The sequence below is a fragment of the Babylonia areolata genome, chromosome 19, assembly GCF_041734735.1.
Source record: "Babylonia areolata isolate BAREFJ2019XMU chromosome 19, ASM4173473v1, whole genome shotgun sequence".
Classification (NCBI taxonomy): domain Eukaryota; kingdom Metazoa; phylum Mollusca; class Gastropoda; order Neogastropoda; family Buccinidae; genus Babylonia; species Babylonia areolata.
In genome coordinates, this window is record NC_134894.1 from 21,663,264 (window position 1) to 21,685,763 (window position 22,500).

Sequence of the window (22,500 nt, forward strand, 5' to 3'; positions counted from 1 at the left end):
TCAGATATGGTGCAGCGTATATGGATCATTCCGCACGCTTTGACACCTCCTGTGATGTAGGGTATATAGATCAGTCCGTGCGCTACGACACTTGGAACTTGGAACAGAAACGAAACTTTTCTGGTCATGATTTGCCTCGCAACAGCCAGGAACATTAATCACTGTCACTGTTCACATCGGTTATCTCCCCTCCATGGCTGGCCGGAAGGACGGGCACGTCACACTGTTGTTTGTCAGGAGTGGGCAGTGTATGGGGAGAAGGTCTCAATTTTGTTTTCTTCCATCCAACACTAATTCATCTACAGTTTGTCGAGATGGAGAGTGAAAGTTTTCCTATAATATTTTTATGGGCTCGCAAAACAAACACATAAATAAACAACAACAACAACAGTAAGAGCATTCATGCTGATTTACGATTTGGATCAAACAGTTTTATTCGTTTTGTTTGTTACTTTTCCACGTTGCTGTTATTCTCATGTGAACATTGCTCGGGGTGACAATGACAAAAAATTCCGAAACAATATTCAGCTATGACTACGTACCATTGCCAGTGCTGACAACTCTTTTTAGAGTGCTGATTGGTGTTGATTTTGTGTTTAGAATCCTATCACGCTCAATGTCTATGAGGGAAAAGCACAAGTGAACAGTAAGAAGTGTGTCTTCATAAACGTGGAGACTAAGGACCTGTCGACTCAGCGTCCTAAACATCAAGTTGTTCAGGGCTTGTGGTATTGATTCGGTGACTGTCGGGTTGTTCGAGATGATTCACCCTGTTCAGAGTGTGTGAGTCTCGTTCTTATACACGTTGTGAATCAGTCTGCGCGCTTTGAAACGTCTTTGAAACTGAAACTCTCATCGAAATTCGAATGTACTCGGTTTACTTGATGATATGGATACTCATATACGGTCTAACCTCGGTTAGAGACCAAGCTCAAAGCAATTTACAAACACGGAGTCATTTTGCACGACAGGAGGCTGTGTACCTGTCTTAAACCGACTAACAGCTACCATTGGGCGCTCGTCATTCGATTCCTGTGTCATTCAACGAATGCAACACAAGGGATTGTTCTCATCCCGATTCAGACCTCTGCGCTATCTGTGCTGCCCATGTCCTCAGTTTCTGCCAATGCCAGTCGTGCGCTGTTCGCCTTGAGCACCACTTTCTTCAACTGGATGTGATCAGCAATACCTGCAGGGTATCTAGGTGGAGTGAGAGCAGGAAGGGAGGTAACAAAGGATGAGATACCTTTAATGCTTTCCCCTCCACAGACCCCGCTTAAATAACTACGGGGAAAGAAAGAAACACATTGCCTAAATCTTTGTAAAAACTGGGCATCTGTTAGTAATGAGCTGTCAGGAACATGCAAGTAAAATTTAAAGGGAACAAACAAACAACAACAACAATAGCAAAAACAATTAAGTGAAGAAGAGGAAGCAGCAGAAGAAGAAGATGGAGAAGAAGGAGGAAGAAAATAAAAGGAGGAGGAAGAGCAGGAGGAGCAGAAGAAGAAGAAGATCATCATCATCGTCATCATCATCACCATCATCGTCATCAACACCCCACTCATCGCTCTCATCAACACTGGTCCATGGCCTCAGTTCCTGCCAGTGCCAGTCCTGCACTTCGCCTTGAGCACCCCCTGTTTTCACTGGATGTGACCAGCAATGTCTTCAGGGGATCTTGGTGGAGGTAGAGCTGGGAGGAGGAGAAATGGTTGGAGACCTTAAAAAGACTTTAATTTACCCCCAAGTTCCCGCTAAAATGATTGCGTAGAGAGGAAGAAATGGAATGTCTAATTCTGAAAAATTGGGCATCTGTTAACCTGCAAGCTTAAACCTGCAAGCTAAAAAAAAAAAAAAAAAAAATGACAACAATAGAAACAATAATGAAGAAGAAGAACAAGAACAAGAAGAAGCTCAATAATAACAACAGCAGCAGCAACCACAACAACAATAACAACGTGATCAACAACACTTATTATAGTAAGCGTCATCACGTCATTGCCGCCGTTACCACATCAGCAGCAATAGCAGCAGTGGCGAATAGGCAAGTGCTATAATACTGATTGCAGCGGCACAAGAACCTTTGGAGATGGAAGTGGTATGGTAAAGACAGTGGAGATGGTTGGGTGTGGATGTAAAGTGGTGGTAGCAGTGGTGGTTGTAGTAGTCGTGGTGGTGGTGGTAGTGGCTGGGATGATGTGTGGTGGTGGTGGAAATGGTGATGAAGCATCCCGTCACGTGACCAAGGGCTAGGAACACAAGAGGAAGAGATTGTCTGTGTTGTCTGAACAGGCTGATCCCCCCACCTCATCCCCTCATCCCTCACTGACGTCGCCCTAATCCTCTCCTTTGGAGCAGCTCTTGTCCGGCCTGTCAGCAACACCAGTTGGGGCTTCACACTTTTCCGCCGCTCCCTTTTTTTCCCTTCTTTTCTCCTCTTCCTGTCCTCCCTTCCTTCCTTCCCCCCTTCCTTCCTTTCTTCTCTTTGTTTGTCTGTGTGTGTGTGTGTGTGTGTGTGTGTGTGTGTGTGTGAGTGAGAGAGAGAGAGAGAGAGAGAGAGAGAGAGAGAGTCTGTGTTTCTGTCTCTGTGTTTGACTGTAGTGTTCCGCCGCTCCCTTTTTTTTCCCTTCTTTTCTCCTCTTCCTGTCCTCCCTTCCTTCCTTCCCCCCTTCCTTCCTTTCTTCTCTTTGTTTGTCTGTGTGTATGTGTGTGTGTGTGTGTGTGTGTGTGTGTGTGTGTGAGAGAGAGAGAGAGAGAGAGAGAGAGAGAGAGAGAGAGAGTCTGTGTTTCTGTCTCTGTGTTTGACTGTGGTGTTCCTGTTTGTGTTTCTGTTGCCATCTTCATTCCAACACCACCAATACAAATCCACCACTAACGACGACCACCACCTTTTCTTCTAGATCCTCCTCCTCCTTCTTGTTCCTCCCCCTCGTCATTCTGATACTACTATTACTACTACTACTACTTCCAAAGTTGTTGCAGAGTAAGACTTATATCTCCTCTCACTTAAAGAGAAAGAGAACCTACCATACTCACATTGTGGTGGGATGGGAGGGGGGAGGGGGGGGGGGTTGGGGGGAGGCCGGGGGTAGGTGGAGGGGTGTTCATGTCGGGTAGATTTTGTTTTGGTTGTTGTTTTCGGTACGTTAACGACCGGAATCGAATGACGTAATAGTGTTTGATTGCTGCGCAGACTGAGACGTAAAAAAAAAGAAGAAACAAAGCAAGAGTAAAAAGTATGATAGGCAGTCGTGTCCGACGATGACCACCAGAACAGCACACGACGCAACTGCTGTCCCAACTAACGTTCTATTGACGGATACAATAGCTGAGTGGTTAAAGCGTTAGACTTTCAATCTGGGGGTCCCGGGTTCGAATCCCGGTAGCGTTGCCTGGTAAAGGGTGGAGATTTTTCCGATCTCCCAGGTCAACATATGTGCGGACATGCTAGTTCCAGAACCCTCTTCGTGTGCATGCGCACGCAGAAGATCTTTGCCAGTTGAACCTGTTGGTGGTCGAGCCAGACGTTGATCCTGTGATCAGTCCCGCTCGTTCTCCGTCTCTGAGCCTCATACTTGGAATGAGCCCCCATCTTTCGCTTCGTTTAACTTCTGCACTCAGCTCTTTCAAGCCTGGCCTTGAAACGTTTCTCTTTCTAAAACAGCTCCCATCCCCCTCCTCCTCCTCTCTCTCAGCTCCCACCCCCCCTCCTCTCTCTCTCTCTTTGCCACAGGTCTTTTTAATTTAGGTATGTATATTTATGAAGCAAGCAAGAGCCTACGCACTGCAGTCTCTTAATATTCGTTTGTAGAGCTTTATGTATGATAACTGTTACCTTTGTTAGTTAGAGAGAATAATTTATGTATAATGTTCTTTGGTATTAGCCCCTTCAGTATGAGGCCAAGGACTTATTCTGAATGAACATTCATGTTCATTCATGTTAATATTCTCTCTCTTTGCCGTCTACTGTTACTCCAGCTTTCGGTTTACATGTATCTTTAGGTTTTGGTCTTCCTCCCTATGAATCTGTGTTGTGCATGCGTGTGAAAGACTTGTGTGAATGCGCTTTGATTTGTCTCTGCACAAGATTTAGCGCTGTAAGATACATTTTGTTGTTGTTGTTGTTGTTGCTGTTGTTGGCATTATTGTTGTTGTTGCTGTTCCTTATTTCCGGTCTGTATTCTCTCTGGCTTTCTGTTTTTACACAATTTTATGTTTTGTCTTTTATCACCTCAGAATAAGAGATATGCGTACATGCGAATGGAAGCGTTTTCATTTGTATCTACACAAAAATCTGCTGTGAATAAATACATTCATTATTATCAATATCTTTATCATCATGAAACGGCCTCATCTAGAGGAGAAGAGCAATTGGAAGAAAGACTAGTTACTTTGCACAGTTGAAGGAAAATGCATTGGAAGAAGTGGTGTCGGAATTGACCAAGATTGTCGTTTCTTTGTGTACTGCACAAGCTGAGAGAGGATCTGTACACATAGGAGGGAACAGAGATCGACTCACAAGTATTTCCCCGCCCCAGCCACCTCTCCATCATTCCCCACGAGCCACTATCCCCACCCCCATCCACCTCACACGCAATGGCGAGAGCGCGTGCTCATATATGCGACACGCACATAGCTACATCACTCAGATATGGAGAGAGAGAGAGAGAGAGGGGGGGGGGGGAGGTGGAGGGGAAAGAGACAGAGACAGAGAGACAGACAGAGACATAAACAGAGCGAGACAGAGACATAGACAGGGACAGAGACAGAGATTGAGAGACAAACAGCGACACACACACACGCGCGCGCGCGCGCGCGCGCACACACACACACACACACACACACACACACACACACACACACACACACACACACACAGGTGTCAGGGGAGAGAACAGCCGTGATGTGATTTCAGTAATCAGATTATACGGCTTTGTCCGCATTGTCTCCCCCTGTGCTCTCTCTCTCTCTCTCTCTCTCTCTCTCTCTCTCTCTCTCTCTCTCTCTCTCTCTCTGTATCTATCTCCCTCTCATTCTTCCTGCTCTGTTTTGCCTCCATCCCGTGCCTATGGACCTGTGTGTGTGTGTGTGTGTGTGTGTGTGTGTGTGTGTGTGTGTGTGTGTCTGTCTGTCTGTCTGTCTGTCTGTGTCTGTGTGTCTGTGTCTGTCTGTCTCCATCTGTGTGTCTGTCTGTGCGTGTGTCTGTGTCCGTGTGTCGGTTGTTTTCTGCTTCTCTTTCCTCCTCTTCCTTTCCTTCTCTCGAGAGTATGTGCTCGTCTGTCTTTCTTTGTATGGTGTCACTCTGTCTGCCTGACCTCGTCGGCTTCAAAGTAGATCAGTTGAAATTCGTTAGATTTGATTTGTACGCGCTGTCAGATCAAGGTCTATGCGAAAACATAAATGGAAATGTAATAATATTCAGAAAAAAGATACCTTTTGTCATTGCCGTCGCCTCCACTACTGTTGTTGGTGTTGTTGCTGCTAAGTGTTGCGGTGGTGTCGTTCGTTGTTTTTATGCATCAGTCCTACATGTGACGCGTCCACTTAGGAAGCGAGAGAAACTGAGCGCACTGGTTCGAATCACGGTTCAGCCGCCGCTATTTTCTCCCCCTCCACTAGACCGTGAGTGGTGATCTGGACGCTAGTCATTCGGAAGAAACGATAAACCGAGGTCCCGTGTGCAGCATGTACTTAGCGCACATAAAAGAACCAAAAGGTTTGTTCCTGGCAAAATTCTGTAGAAAAATCCACTTCGATAGGAATAACAAATAAAACTGCACGCAGGAAAAAAAAAGGGGGGGAGGGGAGGGGGGGGGGGGGGGCGCTGTAGTGTAGCGACGCGCTCTCTCTGGGGAGAGCAGCCCGAAATTCACTCAGAGAAATATGTTGTGATAAAAAAAAGTACAAATACAAATGCAAATACATCCACTTTTCTTTTTAACCTGGGGTGGAGGGACGCGGGGGCGGGGTAATGGGGATGAGTGGTCTCCTCTTCATTTCTAGATATATTTCTATGTCATTGTCTATTCCATATTCGAGGCGAGAGAACAAATGTATCTCTATCGTGCTGGGTGGCAGCTGAATTTCAGGCAGCACAAAGAATAATGGACGCTTTCTGTGTGATTCTGTAGGGACGGTCTGAGCAGCATGTTGGATTGAATTAACGTTGTATCTTATCTCGTATCTTGATTTTTGTGTAGGTCGGCATCTGCTTTCTCTCTCTCTCTCTCTCTCTCTCTCTCTCTCTAGGCAGATGTGGTGTGTAGCGTATATGGATCAGTCCGCACGCTTTAATTAACACCTGGATGAAACTGAAACTGACTCTGCCTTATTCAGACCAGTTTATGTCCTCACTGTATAAAAAAAAGAAAAAAGAAAAAAAAAGAAATGTGATCTCAGCGTCAGCACCAGTTAGAAAAAAAAAGGGACACCAGCTACCAGTGGCAAGTCGCCAGGAGACACCCCCCACTCCCCTCCCCCCACACCCCCCAAGCCCCACACACACCAGAAAAAAACCCAAAAAAAACCGCCTGCACCACGACCCTGTCTCATTTCACTGGGGTGTTCATCAGTGCCAGTTGTGATTTAACTCGCGGGAGGACCCAGCTCCTACAGGCTCTGTTGACCACACTATTGAATTATCAGTGACTGAATCAGCTTGAGGAGGTAGGAGGGACGAGGGGGGTGGGGTACCCCCCATACCCGTCACCCCCCGCCCCCCCCCCCGCCCCCCCTCCCCACACACACACATACACGGAGCGGATGCAGTCCCTGTTGTCAATTACCGGACCCCCTGTGTCGTTCAGCGGGGGATCGAGACCTTGGCCAGACCCCTTCAGGGCTGAGGAAGAAGGAAAGGAAAGAGTGGAGGAGTGGCCCAGTGGGAATGCAACGAGTGTCCAGCAAGGTTCGAGCACCCTATACGAACCGTGATTCTTTTTTTTCCACACGCTCCATTAGACCTTGAGTTGTGGTCTGGGCGCTAGTCATTTGGGTCTCGAGTGCAACATACACTAAGCGCACGAAAAAGAAGTTGCGGCTACAAACGGGTTGCCCCTGGCAAATTATACCGAGAACCCCCTCGCCTCCCCCTCGGCTCGCCCCACACCCTTCCCCCATAACTGTGTGTGTGTGTGTGTGTGTGTGTGTGTGTGTGTGTGTGTTAACCGCGGAATCTTAAGTGTAAACAGCGGTACACACATGCGTATGCGCGCGCTCGAGTGCAAACACATATCACTTCAAGTGGAAAGACGTTAAAATGAAGAAGAAGTGCAAACACACGCACACAAAACAAAAACAAACAAACAAAAAAAAAACACACAAACCCCCCCAACACACGCACACACATACACAGAGAACACATGCTGGTTTGGTGTCCATAATGTCCAGACGCAAGACTTTGCTGGGTCCTCTGAACAGAGAGAAAAATAGATGTGGGGGGACGAGGGGTGGGGGCAGGTGGGCCCACTTTTCCTGTTCGCTTTTGGAATCTTGGGATAGGTTGAATAATTCAACAGCTTTCCTTACGTTCCCTTCTCGAATTCGAAACGAGAGAGAGAGAGAGGGGCGGGGGGTGGGGGTGTAGAAGAATAAGAACAAAAACATGGAAAAGGGAGAGAAACGATTTATTTCAAGAGGATAGTGAGAGAGAGGGAAAGAAGGAGTGAGGGAGGGAGGGAGAGTGATACAGACAAAAAAGACAGAGATAGAGACAGACAGAGACTGAGACGGAAACGCACAGAGAGAGAGACAGAGAGAAGAGAGAGAGAGAGGGGGGTGGGGGGAACAGAGAGAGAGAGAGAGAGAGAGAGAGAGAGACAAAGACAGAGATAGAATGGAAAGAAGCTTGCAGCCTGGTATCAGCATACACTGGGGTAACTGGATGAATAATGCATAAAGCATAGCTCTATTGCTTTTCCACTTTTATATGTCAGGAATCCTCTCTCTCTCTCTCTCTCTCTCTCTCTCTCTCTCTCTGTGGTAATTCCTCTTGGCCCAGTCCCTCTCTCTCTCTCTCTCTCTCTCTCTCTCTCTCTCTGTGGTAATTCCTCTTGGCCCAGTCTCTCTCTCTCTCTCTCTGTATGTCTGTGTGTGTCTGTGTGTGTGTCTATGTGTGTGTGTCTGTCTGCTGTCATCATGCATTCTTCTTGTGCGCGGTTTGTTTTGTTGATGTGTTGTTGTTTTTTCTCTCTCTTAATTTCCTCTCTTCCTTCATGTAGTAAGGTTGAATAAGTAAGACAGACTGGAATAATAGGCAAGCCTAAAAAAATATGAAACCTTGTCGTCGTAAAGTTTTAAATTCTGAGTCATGGATGTTTAGTTCTCTCTCTCTCTGTCTCTGTCTCTCTCTGTGTGCGGTAATACCTCGGCACAGTGGTTATGCGCCACGACGAAGTAGCGAGTGTCCATGGGTTCGAATGCCAAAATATGCACTGACAGTTTTACTCTTCACTCCACTGGACCTCTTTCCAGGCAAAGCTGTGCAGAATATCTCAGCAGTTGAGACCTTTCGGAGAATGAACGCCAGTCAATGAAAAGTACTATAGCTGCGGATAGACCATTGAGGGAACACACAGTTCCCACAGGACATCTGTGAAACACATACGGACAAAGACACTAAGGAAGCAAGGGCTGGTGGTGTTAGAGGATAACAGAATGCTGATGATGATGATGGTGACGATGACATTCATCACCCGGTCATCGTGGATAAAGAAATCGCCGTCAGCGGACATCTTAACTCACAACACTCACGATTCCACCACCAGTCTTGATGCCCACATCTCTGTTTCAGTTTCAAGTAGGTGTCAAGGCGTGCGCACTCTCACTCACGATTCCAGTATCAGTCTGATGCCTAAGTATCTTTTTTTTCGATTTAAGGTAGGTGTCCCTGGGTTAAAGTATCTCTGCCATTGTCATTGTCAAGCCCGTTATACGACGCATCTATCTGCTGACGCAAAGCTTTCCAAGGCGTGCGGATTATTCTGTAAACCACACACCACATCTGTCATAAAGGTCAAGTGCGTGACACACGCATAAACCCAGCGCACTGGTCAGGCCATGAGACCATACCTCTGTCTGCCATCATCTGCCGTTACCACACCCGTTACACGACGCTTCCATCTGCTGATGCAAGCTTTCTAAAACGACGATGAGTACGAATCTGGTGCCAACATCGAATGTTTCAGATCTGAAATCGGGTCATTTTCCGTTGCCAGCCATTCTGAATTCTTTTCGTGTGAAGTGGGTGGAGGGTAGTCACGTGAAAAACAAGAAGGGCCGTTCATTAGCTCGTTCAGTCTTTTTTTTTCAAGAGTATGCCTTGTGTGGGGGAGTTGGGTGGGGGATGGGGGTGTAAGTGTATAAGTTTCCTATAATATTTCACAAGAAAAGCACACACAATGTATAATAAGAAAAGAACTCCCGCTTGACTTGCCCGTTCTTGAACCTGAACATTAATCCATGATGCTGACACCATAGCCAATGACAGCATCTCTTTTAGGCTGTTGTTTTTCTTTCTCTTTTCTTTTTTTCTTTCTACTTTTCCACCAAACCATCTTGGTTATTTTTAACGCATATTTTCTTCCAAACAAAACACCACCAACCACCGCCAGCCGCCAAAATCCTTCCCCGGGCAGTCTTCATCGTCTAAATCCCCAACACCACCCCCCCAACTCCCCCATCCACCCCCTCCACACACACACACACACACACACACACCCCTGAGATCATGGAGAATCAACAAGTTCAAACAGGCGCTGCACATTCACAACAAAGCAGCCATTTCCGTGTATACAAGAGGAACTCCCTCCTGGCAAGCCACAGCTTCCTTCCCAATGGCTTGACTGTCTCCCTGCTGCTTACGGTGACCGGGAGGTGGAGGACGAAAGAAGAGGCGATATGCGGCAGGGGAAGGGTAATAAGGGGCCAAGGAAATGGAGTGAGGGAACCTGGGGAGGGGAGTTAAGGGGGGTGGGGGGGGGGGAGAGGGGTCAGAGGAAGGGAATGAGAGGACCATAGGAAGGGAGGGAAGGAAGGAAGGGGACACAGTTGAAGAGAGGGATGCAAGGGATGGGGCAGGTGAAGGGAGTGAAGGAAGGGAGGGAGGGGAAGGGATGGAGGGGACCAGGGGAAGGAAAGGAGAGGAAGGGAGGGAGGGGACCAGGGGAAGGGAGGGAGGGGGACCAGAAAGGGAGGGAGGGGACCAGGAGAAGGGAGGGAGGGAAGGGAGGGATGGAGGGGACCAGGGGGAGGAAAGGAGAGGAAGGGAGGGAGGGGAAGGGAGGGAGGGGACCAGGGGAAGGGAGGGAGGGGGACCAGAAAGGGAGGGAGGGGACCAGGAGAAGGGAGGGAGGGAAGGGAGGGATGGAGGGGACCAGGGGGAGGAAAGGAGAGGAAGGGAGGGAGGGGAAGGGAGGGAGGGGACCAGGGGAAGGGAGGGAGGGGGACCAGAAAGGGAGGGAGGGGACCAGGAGAAGGGAGGGAGGGAAGGGAGGGATGGAGGGGACCAGGGGGAGGAAAGGAGAGGAAGGGAGGGAGGGGAAGGGAGGGAGGGGACCAGGGGAAGGGAGGGAGGGGGACCAGAAGGGGAGGGAGGGAAGGGAGGGAGGGGAACCAGGGGAAGGAAAAGAGATGTTTCGTTCTTCAACAGTCGCCGCTCGGGCCCGACTCCCTGCTCTTACGTCTTTTCTGTGACGTCTTTTCTGTGACGTCTTTTCTTTACACGTCACATTCTTTACACGTCACATCTCCCTTTCTTTAGGAAAGCAAATAAAACAAACCAGTGTTCATTTCGATTCATACTTCAGGAAATCTGGCTTGTTGCTTTGTCTGCCAGACCTTGTTCGGTAAGGACTAACTGGTTTGGTGGGTTGTTCTGTCTGAGTTAGTTAGTTTTGCGGTTATTTCTGGATCCTTGGTGCTGCTGATTGTCTCAGACTGGTTGGTGGCTGACTGTTGGTTGGTCTGAAGCACCACCGTGCTCGGATGGTTGTGCCTGTTGCTGCTCGGAAATCTGTTTTCCCAATCCATCGGTCTTGACTGCATTTCTGGTGTGTCCCGTAGCTGTCGACGGTCCCTTCGGTACTGACGTCCATCCTCTGTACGGATAATTTATGACCGGATGTTCACTTGACGGTCTACTTTGGCGCTGATCCACTTTTTAGATCCTGGAGGCTGGAACTTCACTATATATGTCCCGGAATTAATTCAATCAGTTCCACTGCGCTTTTGTTGTAATAGTGTGCTTGTTTCAGCTTTCTTTTTTCAAGCTCTTTCTCGACTGATACAACTGCAGGTTTGAGTAGTTTCTTTGAAGTTGAAACCTGAGTTCTTGTTCTTCTGCTGAAAAGTCTTTGAGCAGGCGAACTGTTCATAGTCTTTGTGGGGATGTTTCGAAACTCCAACAGAGCTAGGTATGGATCTTGATGGTTGTGTTCTGCCTTCTTCATGCACATTCTGGAATTTCATGTCTTGCTATGAGTCTCTTCAAGCAGGTGATGACTTCCTTGGATTCTCTTGTTTGCAGGCGATCAAGCTCGAAGAAATCTGAGTAGTGATCCACTGTGACCACTTTCACCTGCCCGAGAAGAATTCCAGAGGAGGATGGACTCAGCTCTGGCAGGACTGCCAGGCGTGGTGGTGGTCCATGACGACATTTTCATCTTTGGCAAAGGGGCAACAGATGAAACAGGAGGGAAAGACCATGATGTCAACTTGAACCTCTTCCTACAACGATGCCGAGATACTGGACTGAAGCTCAACAAGGAAAAAATCGAGCTGAAGCAAAAAGAAATTTCATACCTGGGACATATCTTCTCAAGAGAAGGTTTAAAAGCCGATCCAAAGAAACTGGATGCAGTTCAACAACTCCCAGTCCCAGAAGACAAAGCAGCAGTACAAAGACTACTTGGCGTGGTTGGCTACCTTCAGAAGTTCGCGCCAAATCTATCCGAAGCAGCAGCACCACTCAGAGAACTGGTGAAGAAGGACGTCCACTTCAGATGGGATAAGGATGTCCATGGAGAAGCCCTGAAGAAAGTGAAGAAAATTATTTCTGAGCCGCCTGTACTTCGCTACTTTGACTGTTCAGGAAAGTGCACAACTACACTTCAATGTGATGCTTCACAGTGTGGACTAGGAGCGTGTCTCATGCAGGATGGTCAACCTGTCCAGTACGCATCACGAGCACTGACCGAGACAGAGAAGAGCTATGCCCACATCGAGAAGGAGATGTTGTCAATACTCTTTGGTCTGGAAAGATTTGAGAGATATGTCTATGGAAGAGACATCCTGGTTGAAACAGACCACAAACCACTAGAAACGATTCACGAGAAAAGCCTACTCTCAGCACCAAAGAGGATCCAAAGGATGCTACTCCGAACTCGGGAAGTTCAGGTACACGGTAGTATACAAGCGTGGAGCTGAAATGTACCTGGCTGACACCCTCAGCAGAGCAGTCAGTGGGAAGGCAGAACAGCAAGTCACCCACAAAGAAGCAATATTCTACACAGAACTGGAGAACACAGATTCATGCCAAGAACTGGCCATTAGCCAACAGAGACTCACCAGTCTGCAGCAAGCAACCGAAGAAGACGCAACCATGAGAACTCTCAAAGCTGTCATCCTACAAGCTGGCCAGAGGGAAAACGGCAACTTTCACAGCAACTACAAGATCAGGGAAGAACTTTCTGTCCAGAATGGTCTTGTCTTCAAAAACCACAGAGTGGTGGTTCCAGAAACAGAAAGAGCCGACATCCTGGAGAAACCCCATGCAAGTCACTCAGGAATCCAGAGCTGCGTAAGAACAGCGCGTGAGGTAGTCTTCAGTTTCAAGGTGTAGTTTTCCTACCAGCTTTCCTTCTCCTTCAAAGACGTCTGTGTATGTTTTAATTATGTCCTCTGCACTTGCTGCCTGTGTTTTCTGTAATTTCTGTTCTGCTGCTATTGTTGCGATGTTCTCTTCATTGATCGTCAGCAGCTGCATGCCCTGTACTGCTTTCAGTCCCAGTACCGGTTTACAGTCTGTTTCTGTGATCACAAAGTTCACCTTGTACTTCTTTCCGTTCTTGGGGTTCTTCACTCGAAGTACTATCTCACCAACAGGCTTCATTTCGGTTCCGTTGAACATCACCAGTTTTTTCTTTGTGTCTTGCAGGTTAGAACATCGTTCATCTCCCGTGACTTCTCTGTACAGGCTCTCAGACATAACGTTTGTTGTTGCTCCTATGTCAAGAAGAAATCTTAATGGCATTCCATTGATCAGCATTCTTGCCCGTATGTTTCTCTCCTTTCTGCTTGTGTTGTTATCAATCTTGAGAATTTCATCCTCACTTTCTGTGTCTGCCTCCTACAAAGTGCCGTATTTGTGTCTTCTTCTGGAAATGTTTTGGCGTTTTGCAGCATGAAGCAAAGTGGTTGTTTGCTTCACAAGCTTTGCATCTCTTCCCAAAAGCTGGACATTTTTCTTTTGCTCTTGGGTGCCTTCCACCACAATATCCACATTTCATTCCAGTCTCTAGTCTGTTTCCTTTCATGTAAGGCTTTACTGATTTCTTTTGTCGAAAAGCTTGGACTTCCTGTGCATCCTGTGTCGTCCTCTTCATCTGCATCGTTTGTTGCTGACTTGTTTCGTGTGCTCTGCACATATCAATGCATCCTGTCAACGTCAGTTGCCGGACTTCCAGGAGTTTTGATCTCAAAGTTTCATCATGTACACCCAGCATGATCTGGTCTCTCAGCAGTCTACCTTCTAGTGGGCTGTAGTTGCAGGTCTTGATCAGTCTTCTCAGGTCTGCCACATATTCTTCAATGGACTCTCCTGCTGCCTGGTGTCGGCAGTTGAACTTGAATGCTTCGTAAGTCTCGTTTGTAGAGCCCACACAGTATTCTTCCAATTTCTCGAGAACAATGTCCAAATTATTTCTTTCCGCATCATTTGCGAATGACAAACCTTCGTAAATGTCCAAAGCATCAAGGCCAATACCTGACAGAAACACTGCTGTCCTGTACGTCGGATCTTCCTCCGTCTGATTTGTGACAATTTCATAGCTGTCCAGGTTCAGGTTCAGGTTCAGGATCAGATTAGGGGCTGATGTTGATCATCGTAGCCTCAAGGCTTTTTACGCCCCGTCTCATTTATGATTACCACAAGGCCTCACGGCCTTCTTTGTGCTATGTCGTTATCAGTCTTGTCTCAGTCTAAGTAGACCCAGTTACAATTATCTTGGACCATCAAAATCAAACCAGATGTCTTTTAAAATTTTGTGATTATCGATAAGGTTCTTGAAGTTGTTGGTATTGGAAGCATACTTGATGTTGGTGGTTAGTTTGTTCCAGTCGTTAGTTACCCTATAACTGAAAGCAAATTTCCTTGTGTTATTGTTATGTCTCTGTTTATAAATTTTACCAACACTGTTTCTTGTTTCCATATTAGTATCTGGCGGTGAATCAAAGAAGTGACCTTTTTTAATATCGTCTATACCATTACAGATCTTATAGGCTTGAATCAAGTCTCCTCTTTTTCGTCTTGCTTTCATTGAGGGTAATTTTAGGAATTTCAGTCTTTCTTCGTAAGACAAAAGTCCAAAAGCCTCTTTGAATTTTCTCCAGTTACTCTGCAGGTTTCCTCCCTTTACATCAAGTTTAGAGGGTAGAGGAATGTTTGCACGTCGGCGTTTTGCTCCTCTTCGTGTTCATCCTCCATGGCTGATCTTCAATTTTCTTGTCTGTGTATCCCACTTCTGACACCATGCTTCGTTCTTCAACAGTCGCCGCTCGGGCCCAACTCCCTGCTCTTACGTCTTTTTTGTGACGTCCTTTTCTGTGACGTCTTTTCTTTACACGTCACAAGAGAGGAAGGGAGGGGAAGGGAGGGAGGGGGACCAGGGGAAGGGAGGGAAGGGAGGGAGGGGACCATGGGAATGGAGGGAGGGGGACCAAGGAAAGGCAGGGAGGGGGGCCAGGGGACCAGGGAAAGGGAGGGAGGGAAGGGAGGGAGGGGACCAGGGGAAGGAAAAGAGAGGAAGGGAGGGGACAAGGGGAAGGGAGGGAGGGGACCAGGGGCAGGGACGGAGGGGGACCAAGGGAAGGGACGGAGGGGGGCCAGGGAAAGGGAGGGAGGGAAGGGAGGGAGGGGACCAGGGAAGGAAAGGAGAGGAAGAGAGGGGACCAGGGGAAGTGAGGGAGGGGACCAGGGGGAGTGAGGGAGGGGACCAGGGGAAGGAAAGGAGAAGAAGGGAGGGAGGGGACCAGGGGAAGGGAGGGAAGGGACCAGCGGAAGGGAAGGAGATGGCCAGTTGAAAGTAGGGAGGGGAAGGGTGTGGGGGGAACCAGAGGAAGGGAGGGAGGAGGGAAGGGACAGGGATGGGAAGGGAAGCATAGGATCAGGGGAGGAGAGGGAGGGGACCTGGGGAGGGGAAGGGAGGGAGGGGATCAGGGGAAGAGAGGGAGGGGACCTGGGGAGGGGAAGGGAAAGAGGGGATCAGGGGAAGGGAGGGGGGGGACCTGGGGAGGGGAAGGGAAGGAGGGGATCAGGGGAAGAGAGGGAGGGGACCTGGGGAGGGGAAGGGAAAGAGGGGATCAGGGGAAGGGAGGGAGGGGACCTGGGGAGGGGAGTGGAAGAAAGGACGGGGAGGAGGCAGAGAACAGAAGGAGAAGGACGGTGAGGAAGGAGTTGGCGATTTGGGAGGGTGTTTGTGTATGTGTGTGTGTGTGTGTGGGGGGGGGGGGGGGGGTTGGCAGGGGGGGGGGGGGGGGAGTGGAGGTGGGGGGTTTCATGTTGCCAGTAACAAACGCTGGAGATGATTGTCACCACCACCACCACCACCACAACAACAACAGTGAAAGCCCCAGCCATCATCGTCTCTGCTCTGCTCCTGCTCCTGCTCGTCTCCCCTTTATCTGTCGGATCGTTGTCGTTGGCACAGCTCTAGAGAGTGAACCCCTCCCCCCCTCAACCCCCACCCCCACCACCTCTTTCACTCTCCTGTCACACCACAGGATACAAGAAAGAAAGAAAGAAAGAAAAGGAAAGGAAAGACGGGGGGACAGAAGCCAGTGGCCAGAGGAATCCCCCAAGACAAACAGGAAGGTCCGCTCTGTTGATCCCAGTCCCCATGTCCAGTGTTGATCTTGGCCGCTAGGAAGAATGACGATGAGATAAACGGTGTGTGTGTGGGGGGTGGGGGGGTAGGGGTAGGGGGGGGCGTGGGGGGATTGTGGACGGGTGGTGGGGGAAGAGGAAGGCAATGGGAGGGAGGTGAACGGGGCAGAGGGAGGAGGGGGGTGGAGGATAGTGGGGGTGGTGGTGGGGTGGGTGTGTTGGAGTGGAAACCCGCCCTGCATCTTCTCTGCAGCTAGCTGTTTGTTGGAAAATGTTGATGGTCAAGTCCCGTGAGGTTTCCTTTTGTTGTCCGATGCTTTTAAAGAACGGCGAGATGTTTATCGTCGTAAAGCAATGTGTGTGTGTGTGTGTGTGTGTGTGTGTGTGTGTGGGTGTGTGTGTGTGGTGGAAGGGGTGGATGGATAGGGGCTGGGTGGGAGTATTCGTTTCTCTCTCTCAGTGTGTGTGTGTGTGTGTGTGTGTGTGTGTGTGTGTGTGTGTGTGTGTGTGTGTGTGTGTGTGTGTGTGTGTGTGTGTGTGTGTGTGTGTGTGCATTTCAGTGTGTGATTGCGTGATTATGTATGTATGTATGTATGTATGTATGTATGTATGTATGTATGTGTGTGTGTGTGTGTGTGTGTGTGTGCGCGCGCGCGCGCGTGTGTGTGTGTGTGTGTGTGTGCTTTCGTGCATGCATGCGTGTGTACGTATACGTATGCATACATACGTGAGTGCGCGCGTGGGTGCGCTCACGCGCGTGTGTATGCAATAGACATGGAGATATAAAAGACAAACAGGCAGACAGACAGGCAGACAGACAATGAGATAGATCCATACGCAGGCAGATCTGCAAAACCATTCGATCAGCTGGAAAACGAGACCCGAAAGACATCATATCACACCACACCACACCAGTGCATGAGGAGAGACAGGAGGTGAAGGGCAGGGGTAGACATGTATACAGGCAAAGCCTACAGGGAATGGAGATGCAACAAAGACAAAGGCCATAACGTAAACATCACTGCCCATATATGGAATAAAAGAAAAGAACATTAAAGAGGATAGAATGGAAGGGAGAGACTGGCTGCCAGTAAACAGGAATATTCTTCGATGCAGTCATATTTTATGCTGTGGTCCACAAAATTGAGATGAATAAAAAAAAAAAAAAAAAAAGAGAGAGAGAGAGAGAGAGAGAGAGAGAGAGAGAGAGAGAGAGAGAGAGAGAGAGAGAGAGAGAGAGAGCGTAACACAAATAACACTGTGGATATATAACATTTGAACAAAAAAAATGGAGTGAAAAAAAAGAAAAAAAAAGTTTGGGGGAGGGGAGGGAAAGACTGGTTTCTTCCGACCGGGAATATTTGATGCGGTCATGTTTGATGCTGTGGTCCACAGAACTGAAATATAAAAAAACACACCTAAATACTATAACATAGGCCTAAATAACTGTCCAAAATATGTATGAAATAAAAAACAACAAAAAAAACAGTACAGAAATGCAAACAAAACAGATAGAAGGGGGAGGAAGAGACACGTATGTTCGATGCCGTCATGTTTTGTGCTGGTGTCTTCAGCATGAAACTGCTTGCGTCTCGCAGTTGGGAATTTCCATTTGAACACAGTCAGTAAACACAGTGGCAGCCACAGATCTCAATCGACGCCATTTTGCTCTCCATCCTTGCCCCCCACCCACCGCCCACCGACACCTCCCTCCCCCATACCTCTTGCCCCCCCCCCCCCCCCCCGCCACCCCTCCCCCCCTGCACCTCCATCCCCTGTTCTCCCCCCCACCCACCCCCACCCACCCCCCGCCAAGGTTTAAGAAAATAGAAAAAAAATGTCTTTGTCTGTGACATCTTTTATTCATGGTTAACTGCTTGGCGTTCTTTAATGTTCGACAATTCTTGCTTACGGGCGTCTGAGTTTTTTTGTGTTTTAATCTCTCTCTCTCTCTCTCTCTCTCTCTCTCTCTCTCTCTCTCTCTCTCTCTCTCTCTCTCTCAGAAAAGGCGGATTTTTAGGTAGGCATGAGAAGTGGTTTTTTGAAGATGAAGAAATAGAAGTAGTAAATGAATACTGTTATTTAGGGTATACATTCACATCAAAGATAAGTCCAAAAAAGGGGACCGAACATCTTGTTGTGAAAGGCAAAAGGGCAACCATGAGCCTTGTGAAGGCTTTTCAAAAGTATAAAGAAATGTCATATGCAGTATTTTTCAAAATATTTGATGTAAAGGTACAGCCTGTTCTGTTGTATGGATCTGAAATTTGGGGTATGAATAGACTAGAGAATGTAGAAAAAATTCATTTATTAGCATGTAAGCGATTCTTGGGAGTGCCAGTGAAAACACCAAACAAAGTGGTTTATGGTGATCTTGGTAGATATCCGTTATTTATAAACTCGTTATTAAATGTTATAAGGTACTGGTTGAGAATACTACAGATGGATCAAAATAGATTGCCTTACATGGCTTATCAGATGTTGCTTGGATTAGATTTAAATGGAAAACAGTGTTGGGCTTCTCAAGTTAGAGAAATATTATGTACAACAGGTTTTAATTTTGTGTGGTTGCAACAGGGTGTTGGTGATGTGAAAGGATTTCTTATTACTTTCAAGCAAAGACTTGTTGATATCTTCATTCAAGAATGGTCGGGTACTATTAGTGATAGAGACAGATATTCATGCTACAGATCATTCAAAGTTGTATTTGAAAAAGAAAAATACATAACAAATGCTGATGAATATTGTTTCAGAGTGGCGTTGTCTCAGGCCCGATTTAATGTGCTTCCTTTAAATAACAATGTTAATAGGTACACTGAAAATGATGTTTTAAAGCATTGTCCTTTTTGCCAAGGTGAACTAGAAGATGAATACCATTTGTTGTTTGTTTGTTCTGTATATAATGATTTACGGACAAAATTTCTTCAAGACTGTTTAAACATGTCTCTTAGTTCACTTCTCCGATCAAACAACAAGCAGAGAAATTTCCATGTATCAAAATTTATTTTCCATGCGATCAAAAGGAGAAAACATACCCTCAGACCTAATTAAGTAGAATTAATGTCAAGTCCATGAATATTTTGATATTGTGTCATCTGTTCAAGTGTTATAATACCCCTTCCCATGCCCACCCCCAGTTCCCTGGTTTTGAATTGTGGTCCATGGCCAAAGTTCATTAAAACAATTTCGTTCGTTCGTTCGTTCGTTCTCTCTCTCTCTCTCTCTCTCTCTCTCTCTCTCTCTCTCTCTCTCTCTCTCTCTCTCTCTCTCTTCAACCCCAAACCCCTGTGTCACCACCCCTCTACCAACTTTTACACCTCCTCCCGAATCTTCTACTCTCTGTATCTCCAGTCTTTAGTTCTGATGATGTATGTGCTTGGTCACGTGTATGCACGCGTGCTCGCACGATACGCAACTAGCGATCGTATATATATATATATATATATATATATATATATATATGTGTGTGTGTGTGTGTGTGTGTGTGTGTGTGTGTGTGTGTGTGTGTGTGTGTGTGTGTGTACATGCATAAGCGGGATGTGAACCCATGCGGCGCCTATGCATCTGTCTTCTTCTTCTTCTTCTTCCTTCTTCTTCTTCTTTCTTCTTCTTCTTCTTCTTCTTCTTCTTCTTCTTCTTCCTTCTTCTTCTTCTTTCTTCTTCTCTCGTGGAAACAACAAAGCAAAAGAAAAACAAAAGCTCCCTTAACCCCTTATCTGCTGCTGACAAATTTGTTTGTCAGTGAAGGACTGCCACCCCACTGAGAGAAGACAGAGCTTACAGGTCATGATATCAGTCACTATTCAGTATTTGTACTTCTTTTCTTTCTGTCCCTCAAGATTATATTAGCTTTGTTCAGCAAATATCAACTACATCCTTGAAATGTACACAAAGAGTAGGAAATGCAGTTGAAAACTTGTACCACACAGATGTCATTTCACCGAAATTCAGCAGTTAAAGGGTTTTAGATGATTCGCGGAAGTGGTGTGTGTGGGTGGTGGTTGGGGATGGATGAGTAGCTTCCGCATTCCCATTTCTCACACATGTTGAAGGTGAGGTTCCATGTAATGTTGTTCCAGCATGCTGTTGCTGCGAGTGTTGGGAAGCAGTGGGGAGGAAAACAGCAGAAGACGGAGTGTCTGCAGGCAGCAGTGTGTGTGTGAATGAATGGCTGTGGTGGAAGTGATGCTGCGTGGTTTTGTTGTACAGGAAAAAGAATTGTGGTGGACAAAAAAGAAACAACAACAGCAACAACATAGCGGGTCGTTTGCACTCTGCATTCATACTCCAGTTAAACATTTTTCACTCTTTGTCTAACTGTCTATCTGTCTCTGCCTATGTCTGTCTTTTTATCTGTCTGTTTGTATGTAACACACACACACACACACACACACTCACACACACACACACACACACACACACACACACACACACACACATACATACGCGTACACACACTCTCTATCTATCTATCTATCTATCTATCTATCTATCTCACTGTGAAACACGTGCTCCTTGACTGTTGGGATCTGCATGACGTTAGACACAGACATTACACGGAGGTTTCTTTGAAGACCTTGTTTCGTGATGTCCCTCCGTGGGTGCTGATGGACTTCTTAAAAGAAGTGAACATTTTTAACCAGATTTGAAGGTTTTAAACAATGGAAGGTTTTTTTTTTAAACTTTGGAGTGGAAAGTTTGAAGTGGTGACTCGTTTTAAGTGTTTGTTTTTTTATCCTTGTAGTAGTTATCAACGCGGCGATAGCCTTGAGATGGCCTTAGTGGTCGGCGATGCTCTAAGCACCATAATTTCATTTCATTTCATCTATCTATCTATCTATCTATCTATCTATCTATCTGTAAACCCCTTAACGGCTGAGTGGTTATGCAACCGACTGGGAAGCGGAGGGTCCATGGGTTCTAATCCCATTTAGCGCACAGAGCTTCAAGAATATGCGCTATAGCAAGATGTCTCAATGAAAAAAAAAAGAAGATAAAAACATTACACACCGGTATTTTTACTTTTTCCTCCACAACAAGTAGAGTGGTGGTCTGGGATGTAAATCTTTCGAATGAGGCGATAAACCAACGTCCCATATGCAGCATACACTTATCGTACGAAAGAAATTAAAAAAAATAATGAAATAAATAAATAAGTAAATAAATAAATAGATAAATAAAAACTAGCACGGTAACACACGTCGTCCATGAAAAAATCACGTAGAAAAATCCACTTTGATAGTAAAAGAAATAAACTTGCAAACAGAAAAAAGGTGTGTGTGCGTGTCTCTCTCTCTCTCTCTCTCTCTCTCTCTCTCTCTCTCTCTCTCTCTCTCTCTCTCTCTCTCTCTCTCTCTCTCTCTCTGTGTGTGTGTGTGTGTGTGTGTGTGTGTGAAGCGCTGCACTGTAGAGAAACCTGTTGTGACAAAAAGACTAATACAATACAAAACAGTACAATAAAATGCAATACAGTACATTCTCTTTCTGTTTCTCTCTCTGTTTCTCTGTCTACAAACCTCTCTCTGTGCCTCTGTCTCTGTCTCTCCCTCCTCTCTCTCTCTTTCTGTGTGTGTCTCTCTCTGTCTGTCTGCCTCTTTCTCTCTCTATCAGTATGTGTGTGTGTGTGTGTGTGTGTGTGTGTGTGTGTGTGTGTGTGTGTGTGTGTGTGTGTGTGTGTGTGTGTGTGTGTGTGTGTGTGTGTGTGTATGCGTGTGTGTGTTCAACTTACTGGAAAGGAACGATGCCCATGCCCCTATATAATGGTAGAAGGTCATCCTAGCAACCTTTCATTACTAAATTATCGTTTCATGAGAGGTTGTCTTTTTTTTTTCTTCTTCGAAAAATAAAGAAGTAAACTGGAGACAAGATTAGCGATCAGATTGAGTTCATTACGGAGCGCGGGGGGTTTTATAGGAGAGAAAGTCGTGGTTTAAATAGCTTCTGTTTGAGTGGCCATTAGAAGGAGGGCATGGAGCGTCATTAAAAGAGCCCTATATTGGCATCGTACTGAATAACAATTCCAAACCTTGTTTCATTATGTCGTACCACAGATTGAAAAAGAAGAAGAAGAAGAAGGAGGAGGAGGAGGAGGAGAAGAAGAAGAAGAAGAAGAAGAAGAAGAAGAAGAAGAAGACGAAGAAGAAGAAGAAGAAGAAGTTCAGGGCCATTTTATATAAAATCAGACGTGTTTGCATAAAGTGTAGAAAAATTCGAGAGATTATTTGGATTATACAGGCTGTATATTATGGTATGTCACTGTCCATTTCATTGAATACACAAATGGCTCTTTCCGGCACATGTGCAACCATGACCAACTAAGTCTGCGTTTGAAAAATCGATGTTTCAGCCACCAATGCACAGCTATTTAGTGCTTTACAAACGATAGTTTTAGTTTTCCA

At 46.5% G+C, this 22,500-nt stretch overlaps 1 protein-coding gene and 1 non-coding gene across 2 annotated transcripts in view; both read left to right on the plus strand.

Moving 5' to 3' along the window:
- The window catches only part of LOC143294100 (excitatory amino acid transporter 1-like), a 120,399-nt gene that overhangs the window by 44,476 nt on the left and 53,423 nt on the right, over positions 1 to 22,500 (plus strand). The gene's annotated exons all lie outside the window — the stretch shown is intronic.
- On the plus strand, positions 3,322 to 3,394 carry Trnae-uuc (transfer RNA glutamic acid (anticodon UUC)). The gene has a single exon. It is a non-coding gene; the product is annotated as a tRNA-Glu (tRNA).